Genomic DNA, 7,073 nt, shown 5'->3' with positions numbered 1-7,073 from the left:
CTCTCATTCCTACTTCATACAACTACAACCACTCTTATTAATTTGCTCATCAGTATCATTAGCTCTTACGTACAGAAGTTTGTAGTGGTCCTGATTAAATACTTAGTCATGCAGCAAGTGGTCAGCTACACATTAATCTATTGATTAGCACATACACTTGTCGGCGAGATCATAAATCCGAGAAGCAAATTCGCAAATACAACAATGGTATATTTCTTCCATCAGCATGAATTAGTAGTATGTCATTGGAATGAGAAAGTTGAGTGACAATACTGCATATGTTTCTTGATCGACCAACACGAAGGTCTCAAGACCTCCCTGGCAACTCGGGTGAGAGTAGGGGGAATGTAGTGAAACTATACTCTTGGTTTCGTGGGGATTAGTGAAACTATACTTAGGTAATTTGTGTGTCGGGTTACTATACATTGCTAGAGATCAGTACAACTAATTATGTTCATCAGTTTTAATTACTTCCTCCGTCTAAGTGCATTTAGTCATCTTAGATTGTGCATCGTGATGAAGGTGGAGGGAAAAACGAGATGACTTAATGTTTATTTACTAATTAATAGCATTTACATGCAACGAACTGACCACTGCATGTCGTGTTTGGTAGTCTCAAGCCATTAAAAGCATGTACACCCCACATCTCTTATTGGTTGATTCCTTTATTCATGTCAAGAAACAAGAAACGAGATGAGAGTTAATGCACCGCGCCTATGTGTTTTGGGATTATTTGGTTTTTGTAAGGTGCCTTATACACCTAGACGAAAGGAGTAATCAAAGTTAAGTATTAATGCACAAATTATGTTGTTTGTTTAAAATCGATCACATTTTAGTACTGATTCCATTTTTGATTAGCAAATTAGAAGAAAGTGGATCAAGAGTACACAAACAGTAGGAATACCCAAAATCTGAAACCCTAGCAAAATACCCCAATTTGGATGAACCCTATTTTCCAAATTAGAGTTGATTTTCACCGGAATGAATTGAATTGCAAACGAGTTGGGGGTGAAGAACCTTACCCAATTCGCCGTATCACCATTTTTTTCTCGCATAGCGCTCATCGCTATGCGAGGGCGAGGATGTCGTGACGTCTTCGCCTCTAACAAGAGAGACACGCGGTACGCTGTTGTCGTGCGGGTGTACAAAAGCTTGCTCGGACTTTGGATCGTGCTTGCCGCCGTCACCCCAAATGGAACCGCATGGTGCGGTTTTCCACCACGCCAAATGGACACGCCGCCAGTAGACATGGTCGACGGAGGGGCGCGCCGGATTCAGTCCATGGCACGCTGCTCTGACAAGCATGGCCATTGTGTCGCAGTGAATGTAGAGGAGCAGTGTGTCGCCTCCCACACTGTCTCTTTCGACGGGAATGAAAAAAATCAGGGGAGTGGAGAAAATGGGCTAGGGTTAGGTCGGGCAGCGGTTTTGTTCCATCCTCGAGCGACGTTAACCATCCGATTCGATCAGACGACTGACGGTGACGCAGACCTCCGAGCAGGCCTTCGGGTGTTAATGGGCCATTTTTGTTGATGGGCTCTGGCCCAAGTTATCCCAGCCCATTAGAAATGATTTTTTTTCTGGTTTTTAGCTACTGAACTGGACTCTCTAATGGGTTGTCATGTGTATTTTGGGCTAAAATAATTCTGGCACTTCTATATATTTTTCAATGCATTTTAAGTTACTATTTTATCTTTTGGCATTGTTTTATACCGAAACTGCCTAAAACATGGCGAACTAAAATATTGCATTGTTTTGCATCATATTGAGACATGGAGATATTTTATTCAGGTTTTATGATGTGTTGATCATTATACGACTCTAAATTTAATTCCAACCAATGTTGTTTTATTTTTATGATTCATCGCAGGACATCCTCCATGAATTTGCACAATCTGTTTACTACTTCATCGCTACGACTAATTCAGAAGGTGGTCATACAAAAATGATCCGAATCATGAAACATCATTGAATCAGCGATTTGGCCCATAGTATTGAAGTGCAATTACCACTGTATGAAATGTATCTCTTGTTTTATGTAATAAAAATCTCGCTTTTTAATATGTCTTATCGTCTATCCTAGTTTAACACCCAAGTTCTCCATAGCACATCAGACTTAACAAAAATAAACAAAGCTATGGTCTCAAAGGACCGCCAGCCTAGTTAGACATCAACGATTCTTGAACACCCAAGCAAAGAAATGATAGGCAAACTAGAGACCAATCAAACAATCGAGAAACTAACGACACATGAGTCTTCACTTTACCACGTAAGAAATATCAACACAAAGTGTGGATGGGGCGCCGTGCGGGTATAGCTAGTGTATCATCATCATCATCATCATCATCATCATTATTATTATTATTATTATTATTATTAAATCAGCTGGGCAAAATTTTCTCTTCAAGGCGATCCTTGCAAGGATGGTGATTTCCCTATATAACAGACCAACCAACAAGAAACAAATACGATCCTTGCAAGGACAGGGTTCCACTGCCAAGAGATAACGGAATAACTAATAAGAGACATAAATTCAGCATCCAGTGCAAAACGGAAGAAGACGCCTCCAGGTTGTTTGCTCTTGCCGTACGTGCCCAGCCGATTTGCGTTCTAGAGAACTAGTGGTGCCCAAGTACAGAGCTAATGGAGCTGTGGACACACTTGGCGAGTAGCCGAACGCCCGTGCCTGACATTGTTCGCCGAGCGGCGGTGCTCCTGCGATTGGAAGCTGCTGCTGGGTACGATGAGCCGGCCGGGACTGGGACGGACGATGTCCGACCATTGTACTTGTGGACATGCCGACGCGGCTCCTCCTTGCCCGCCTCAAACAGCAGCTCCCGCGGGCCAAATTTGAGGCTCCTTTTTAGTATCTTGCTAAGGTACAGCCCGCGGTTGCTCAACAATACGTGACCATCTGGCAAGCCGCCCCCTCTTCGTCTTCACCTCGTGGGCCGTTGGATCAGGTGTTGTATGGCCATTGAATCACGCCAGTCATCTTCATCTCAAGCAACTACTCCCGCATGCACCCCCATCTCAAGCAACTACTCCCGCATGCACCCCGCATTGCCAAAAGGAAAAAAAAACACCACGCTGCCACGCTCTGCAGCGCCAACACCGGGCGCGCCGGCGGTCCTCCATCGCAGCTCCGGCCATGCTCCATTGCAGCAGCGACATCGGCACGAGGTGCTCCAACGCAGCACCGGCGGCCCGTCACAGCTCCGGCCATGCTCCATTACAGCAGCGACACCGGCACGAGGTGCTCCAACGCAGCGTGGACAGCCCGTCGCAGCTCCGGTGATGCTTCATTGCAGCCACGATACCAGCGCGGGGTGCTCCATCGCAGCTCCGACGGCCCGTCGCAGCTACGACAACGCTGCATAGCAGCACCGACATCATCAACGAACGCTGCATCACAACACCCGATGCCCCTTGCAGCGGCGCGAGTGTTGCATCACAGCGACCGACGAGGGCGGCATCGCCAGCAGCCACTGGGAACCACCGGGTCGCAGCGCCGGCTTCATCGATGAAAGCTGCAACGCGGCACCGGTCACGTGGAGCTTGGGCAGCACCGTGTTGGAGCTTGGGAGCCAGCACGTTGCACCGCCGCAGCTATCGACGACCACCGCATCATAGCGCCGGCGACACCGACGAGCGCCGCAATGTAGCACCGGTCGCGTGCAGCTTGGGCAACAGAGTTTTGGAGCTTGGGAGGCAGCAAGGCAGCGACGCTTAGAGCGTGTCCATGGCCATGGTGGAGAGAGCTGTAGGAGAGACAGGTACTGAGCAGAACAGAAGGGGATCGAGTTTGATGGAAAAATCAGTGGATCTCTGACACTGGAGATGAGGGGATAAGGCTGGGCAGTGGGAGGGCCCAGCGGGACGCGTGTCGTGTGGAGAGGGGGGTTTACACGAGCGAGTAATCAGCCGGCTAAAAAGAATAGATTTCCATTGTCGTATGCCTGGCTGTGTACCGCGTGGGCGACAAGGAACCTCGTCCAGCCCTCTCCTCCTGCGATTTTCTTTTGCGGAAAGCGTATACGTGCAGTTCTTCATCGTCAATGGCCTCTCCTAGTTGCAGAGGCATGGCGCGATCTTTGATGTAGCCATGATGCACGATCTTGTATCACCTGGTCGTAGCATCATAGCAAAAGCAGTAAGCCCCAGGGTTGACGGTCCACCTTAGCCCTGACACCTCTGGCGGCAGCGGCAACACGAGCGACTCACCGGTGGACGGCTCTATAATTTTTATGGAGGCCGTTCAGAGTAGTCCGTTGCAAGAGCCTATCAACCTATCCCACCCGCCGGCTGTGTGAACTCGCTACAGAAGAATTTATCCAGATGATAAGTGTCACAAGTGTGGTACGAAACAATATGGTTCAAATGCCTTCATTATCATCCATTTTGTCACATCAAATAAATGACATCAGCAGAATTTTTTTGATTTTTCAGACTTAGAAATGTTTTATCTCTTAAATAAAAAATCCAATTAAAAATCCATTTTTATCATTAAATCCGTCTCGACGAGAACTTTAAAACTAGGTCCCATATTGATATGTTTCGACGACTTTTTTGGACCAAAAGTTGCCATGATGTTACATTGAAGTTGACATAGTGTTTTGTTGGAAATATGCCCTAGAGGCAATAATAAATGGTTATTATTATATTTCTGTGTTCATGATAATAGTCTTTTATTCATGCTATAATTGTATTGTCCGGAAATCGTAATACATGTGTGAATACATAGACCACAACCTGTCCCTAGTAAGCCTCTAGTTGACTAGCTCGTTGATCAACAGATAGTCATGGTTTCCTGACTATGGACATAGGATGTCATTGATAACGGGATCACATCATTAGGAGAATGATGTGATGGACAAGACCCAACTTAAGCATAGCATAAAAGATCGTGTAGTTTCGTTTGCTAGTGCTTTTCCAATGTCAAGTATCTTTTCCTTAGACCATGAGGTCGTGCAACTCCCGGATACCGTAGGAGTGCTTTGGGTGTGCCAAACGTCATAACGTAACTGGGTGACTATAAAGGTGCATTACGGGTATCTCCGAAAGTGTCTGTTGGGTTGGCACGGATCGAGACTGGGATTTGTCACTCCGTGTAAACGGAGAGGTATCTCTGGGCCCACTCGGTAATGCATCATCATAATGAGCTCAATGTGACTAAGGCGTTAGTCACGGGATCATGCATTGCGGTACGAGTAAAGAGACTTGCCGGTAACGAGATTGAACTAGGTATTGGGATACCGACGATCGAATCTCGGGCAAGTAACATACCGATTGACAAAGGGAATTGCATACGGATTGATTGAATCCTCGACACCGTGGTTCACCCGATGATATCATCGTGGAACATGTGGGAGCCAACATGGGTATCCAGATCCCGCTGTTGGTTATTGACCGGAGAGGCGTCTCGGTCATGTCTGCATGTCTCCCGAACCCGTAGGGTCTACGCACTTAAGGTCCGGTGACGCTAGGGTTGTAGAGATATATGTATGCGGAAACCCGAAAGTTGTTCGGAGTCCCGGATGAGATCCCGGACGTCACGAGAGGTTCCGGAATGGTCCGGAGGTGAAGAATTATATATAGGAAGTCCAGTTTTGGCCACCGGGAAAGTTTCGGGGGTTATCGGTATTGTACCGGGACCACCGGAAGGGTCCCGGGGGTCCACTGGGTGGGGCCACCTGTCCCGGAGGGCCCCGTGGGCTGAAAGTGGAAGGGAACCAGCCCCTAGTGGGCTGGGGCGCCTCCTTGGGCCTCCCCCCATGCGCCTAGGGTTGGGAACCCTAGGGGGGGGAGTTCCCCCTTGCCTTGGGGGGCAAGGCAACCCCTTCCCCCCCTTGGCCGCCGCCCCCCCAACCCTAGATGGGTTTTGGCCGGCTCCCCCCTCCCAAGGGGTCCTATAAATAGTGGGGGGGAGGGAGGGCAGCAAACACACAGCCTTTGGCGCCTCCCTCCTCCCCTACAACACCTCTCTCTCTCGCGCAGAAGCTCGGCGAAGCCCTGCCGAAGAGCCGCTACATCCACCACCACGCCGTCGTGCTGTTGGATCTCCATCAACCTCTCCTTCCCCCTTGCTGGATCAAGAAAGGAGGAGACGTCGCTGCACCGTACGTGTGTTGAACGCGGAGGTGCCGTACGTTCGGCACTCGGTCATCGGTGATTTGGATCACGGCGAGTACGACTCCGTCATCCACGTTCATTGGAACGCTTCCGCTCGCGATCTACAACGGTATGTAGATGCACTCCCTTCCCCTCGTTGCTAGTAGACTCCATAGATGCATCTTGGTGAGCGTAGGAAAATTTTAAAATTATGCTACGATTCCCAACATGTTTACACTCAAATTGCAATGATATGTTTCTTCTATTTTTTTCTTCTAGATTTAAATCCACCTTGTATTTCGACTACTTTTCACGCCAAATTTATTAATAGACCATGGGAATTTTTAGTAGTTAACCACGGCAAATTTAATTCATGAATCATGACCGTTTTTTGTAATTTATCATGACAATTTTAGTTTATAGATCATGGCAATTTTAGTTTTTCTAACCATGGCAATTCTAGTATTTTGACCATGACAATTTTTAGTGCATGTATCATGGCAAATTTAAGTAATTCACCTTGACAATTTTAATTTATGATTCATGGCAAATTTGAGTCATTGACCATTCATTTTTAAAGTAATTGACGACAGGTTTCTTCTTAATTATGAACCATGTCAAAATTATTTCATGGATCATGGCAAATTTTAGTAATTCACCATAGCAAGTTCAGTTTCTTAATTTCCTTTTTTATGACATGTTAAAATTTACTTTAAAGTAGAAGAAAAAGTAATTAAAACATATCATGGCAATTTCAGTGTAAACACCATGGCAATTTATGTGCAATAGACATGGCAACTTTTGACCATCAAAACATATCGTCGAAACATATCGATATAAGATCTAGTTTTGAAGTTCTTGTCGCAACGGAATTAATGATGAACACAGATTCTCAATCGGAGTTTCCATTTAATAGATAAAATATTTTAAAGGTTGAAAAAATCCAAAAGATTCCTACTGAC

Source organism: Triticum aestivum, chromosome 3D, assembly GCF_018294505.1.
Source record: "Triticum aestivum cultivar Chinese Spring chromosome 3D, IWGSC CS RefSeq v2.1, whole genome shotgun sequence".
Taxonomy (NCBI): domain Eukaryota; kingdom Viridiplantae; phylum Streptophyta; class Magnoliopsida; order Poales; family Poaceae; genus Triticum; species Triticum aestivum.
Note: the sequence above shows the minus strand (reverse complement) of the source record.